Source organism: Myotis brandtii, unplaced genomic scaffold (genome assembly GCF_000412655.1).
Source record: "Myotis brandtii unplaced genomic scaffold, ASM41265v1 scaffold904, whole genome shotgun sequence".
Lineage (NCBI taxonomy): Eukaryota > Metazoa > Chordata > Mammalia > Chiroptera > Vespertilionidae > Myotis > Myotis brandtii.
This window is the reverse complement of record NW_005371715.1, coordinates 943,197-947,501: the sequence shown is the minus strand read 5'-3', so window position 1 is coordinate 947,501 and position 4,305 is coordinate 943,197. Positions and strand designations below refer to the sequence as shown.

Genomic DNA, 4,305 nt, shown 5'->3' with positions numbered 1-4,305 from the left:
ATAGAGAGTTAGAAACATTGATCAGCTGCCTCCTGCACACCCCCTACTGGGGATGTGCCCGCAACCAAGGTACATGCCCTTGACTGGAATCGAACCCGGGACCCTTCAGTCCTCAGGCCAACACTCTGTCCACTGAGCCAAACAGGTCAGGGCCCTAGCATCATTTATTGAAGAGGCTGTCCTTTCTTCATTTTATATTCTTGGTTTCTTTGTCATAAATTAATTGACCATATATGCATGGGTTTATTTCTGGGCTCTGTTCTATATTTATTGAAGAGGCTGTCCTTTCTTCATTTTATATTCTTGGTTTCTTTGTCATAAATTAATTGACCATATATGCATGGGTTTATTTCTGGGCTCTGTTCTATTCCATTGATTTTTATGTGTCTGTTTTTATGCCAATACCATACTATTGTAATTACTATAGCTTTGTAATATAGTTGGAAATCAGGAAGTGTGCTGCCTCCAGCTTTGTTATTTTTTTTCTTAGGATTGCTTTGCTTTTGGGGTGGGGGGTCTTTTGTAGTTCCATATAAGTATTAGGATTTTTTAAATTGATATTTTTGAGAGAGGAATGGGGGAGGGAGGGAGGGAGAGGGAGAGAGAGAGAGAGAAACATTGACTTGTTGTTCCACTCATTTATGCACTCATTGGCTGAATTTTGCATGTATCCTGATCAGGGATCTAACCTGCAACCTTTGCATATCAGGAGAAAGCTCCAACTACTGATCTACTTGGCCAGGGATGTTTTTTCTAGTTCTGTGAAAAATGCCATTGGAATTTTGATAGGGATTGTCTTGAATGTGTAGATTGTTTTGGGTTGTATGGACTTTAAAAAAAATTACATTTATTGATTTTAGAGAGAGAGAGAGAAACATCAGTTTGTTGTTCCACTTATTTATGCATTCATTGCTGCATCTTGTATGTGCCCTGACCGGGGATCGAACTTGTAACCTTGGCATATTGGACCAATGCTCTAGCCAACTGAACTACCAGCCAGGGCACTTTTAATTTTTTTTAAATCCTCACCTGAGGATATGTTTTTCTTGATTTTGAAAGAGAGAGAAACATCAATATGAGAGAGAAGCATAGATCATTTGTCTCCCTGTACACACCCTGACCAGGGATCGAACCAGCAACCTAGGTATATGCCTGACCTGGAATTGACCCCTCAACTTTTTGGTGTACAGGACGATGCTCCAATCAATTGAGCCACCCAGACAGGAAGGTAGTATGGACATTTTAACAATATAATTCTTCTAATCCATGAACATGGGATAACTTTCCTTTATCTTGTATGTGTGTCTTCAGTTTCTTTCATTGTTTTTAGTATACAGATCTTTCACCTCCTTGGCATTGTTAATGGGAGGTTATGTCTTTTTTTTTTTTTTAAATTTTTATTCTTGGAATTCAAGGGAAAACCATAACACAAAAACTTCTAATTAAATACATAATGAAACAAGGCGTGGCACCTGCAAATTAAGGCTTCACCAGGAATGAATTCTTTTTTTTTTAATCTTTAAATTCTTTATTAGTTAAGGAATTACAAATGTGTCCTCATTCCCCCCCATTAACCCCCATTCTCTCTCTCTTAACACATTGCGTACCGCATAGAAATCTCTAAGACATACGCCAGGGACCGCACGTTTTTGGGCAAACTGCACGTTATTTAAATCATCATAATGCACTTTAGGTGTTGTTTTTCAATAATTATAACATTTTTATTTACAAAAACAATTAAACAATTAAAGTTCCTAGTACTTTTTTAACGTATGGTACTGCGTAAAACATTTTCCTCTATGAAGAGGGACCAAACAAAATTTACATAAGTATGTAGATTTGCTCCTTTTTCCATGGGCGGCACAAACTCTGCAGGCTCTCGTAGGAAATTTTTTCTTTCCACTCGCTGGAATACACGTAGGTTCATGCTGCTTCATATCACCTGACAACCTTTTGGGTGGATTTTACGAGGTGCTCTCCTTGCACCCCCAGGGGAAGGGCTGGACAGATTTGTCTCTGGTTCCGGAGAGCCTTCATTATTGTCATCCGTTATCCAGTCTCGCCACCGATAGCAGAAACTGTTTATACTTCATTTTTGCTTGTGGATTGAGGACGTTGTACACTCTAAATGAATTGAAAAGTCCACAGTTTATAAGGTACAGCACTACTTTTTTTGTCCATTTCATCGTTTTCCTTAGAATGGAACAACACGAAAGGAAGTGTATCCGTTTCGTTGGTTTCCTTCCTTTTTCTGAGAGAGGGCATTTCTGAAAGCGCCAGGAACTTGAAGATGAAGACTATTCGAATGACCAAAATACAATGTAACTGCGATGCTTTATGGGTTCGTGCAATTATATCGTTTTTGGTAGATGGACCTGCACGGTTTCCACCAGTGAGATCGCTTCATTCGATGTGGACAAGACAGTTTGTTGACATCTAAAGTCCATAACAGATGGAGCGTGAAAAATGAGAAAACTCATGAGCGGTCCTTAACAGATGGTGCGCAAAACACGAGAAAGCTCGTGAGCGGTACGAAAGGTGTTAATATACTTGATCAAAGTTTTTTTAGATAGAGATTTTATCAGTTGTAGCCCTAGAGAGTCCTTGGTTGCTATGCACATACCCTGAAAAATGGTGTCTTTCTGAGTAAGGAGCTTTTTTGTTGTTTGGTTGCTCGATGTTGGGATGCTTCCTTCTAATTTCTGTTTTCTAAACTATTGCATTCTTACTCTGAGTTCTGCAAGGAGTTAATCAGCACTACTGTGATGGGAGTAGAGGGTAACTTCTTGCTTGGAGTGTAGTTTAATGTGGAGGTTCTAATCTCATGACATTTTTTAAAAATTTGAGCTGTTTTTAACACTGGGTACTGTATGTTTTAGCTGCTATTCTAAGAATTAGGGATATCTCAGAAAGTAAAATGACAAATTCCTGCCCTCATGGAATTTCTGTTCTGTTTAATATTGCGTATATCATTAAAATCTTTTCCTGGGCTGCTACGGATTAGGGATGTTACCTTCTAAGAACTTTTTCTTGAGCCTTGATTGTCTCTGGTTTTTCTCTTTTATTTGAGTAAAATTGAACACAATGTTATAAAACACAGTGCTTGGTTGAGATCTGTTTTTTTGATATATGAGATCAATAAATAAGATCCATATTATAAGAGTAGAGTTGCATTTTTTTTAACTGATTTCTTTTTATGGTAACATTCTTATTAAATAGCATTTCCAGGTATCAGCAGTTTGGCTCATGGTTCCACAATTGTGAGGTATAATGATTTGTTTTGGCATAAAAGTAGTTGGTAGTTTGTTCATTTAACAAATATCCCTATTGTGTGCCAGACTCTTTCCACTGCTGGAGGATACAGTTGTGTTTGAGACAGTATACCTGTCCTCATGGAGCTTACAAGTAAAGTGTAAGATGATACAAAATGTGTGGTTGTTTGATTGGCAGTGGGAAGTCATGGTTTATTTGATTTGGGCTGGTTAGGGCAGGCCTCTCTGTGTAAGTGACCTTAAGAGTAGCAGCATCCTTAGAGATAAGTAATGGCCAGCCTTTTGAAGATTCTGGGTAAGTGCCCTAGCTGCTTTGGCTCAGTGGTTGGAGCATTGGTCCCCGGATTGAAGGGTCCCAGGTTCGATTCCGGTCAAGGGCGCGTACTTTGGTTGCAGGCTTGATCCCCGGCCTTGGTCAGGGTGCATGCGGGAGGCAACCAATTGATGTATCTCTCTCACATCGATGTTTCTCTCTCTCTCTCTCTCCCCCTCCTTTCTGTTCTCTCTCATTCCAAGTAGAAAAATAGCAAATGAAAGGTATACCTACATTAATTTAAGTGGTGATAAGTTAGTCCTTTTTATTAAGTTAAAATCTATTGTTGATACTAAATAGTTCTAGTATCCTCTTGGGTTGTGTTTACATGATTATATTTATATTTAGCTTTACACAAGTGAGTCTTAATTGGTGGTCTGTGCAAATGAACTGTGAAGACAATTATTTCCCATGTGCTCTCCCACCTTAAAAAGAAAAACCTAAGAAATAAAGTAAGATTTAGCTCTGGCTGCTTTGGCTCTGTTGGTTGGAGTGTCGTCCCATGCATCAGAAGGTCATGGGTTTGATTCCCAGTCAGGGCACATAGCTAGGTTGCAGGTTCTATCCCAGGTGGAGCCCATATCGCAGGCAGCCAATTGATGTATCTTTCTTTCTTTTTTTAAAAATATATTTTATTGATTTTTTACAGAGAGGAAGGGAGAAGGATAGAGAGTTAGAAACATCGATGAGAGAGAAACATCGATCAGCTGCCTCCTGCAC

The 4,305-nt window shown here is 39.0% G+C and overlaps 1 protein-coding gene across 1 annotated transcript in view; it reads left to right on the top strand.

Annotated features, from left to right (window-relative positions):
- Nucleotides 1-4,305, top strand: part of PHF3 (PHD finger protein 3) — an 85,052-nt gene that overhangs the window by 22,247 nt on the left and 58,500 nt on the right. The gene's annotated exons all lie outside the window — the stretch shown is intronic.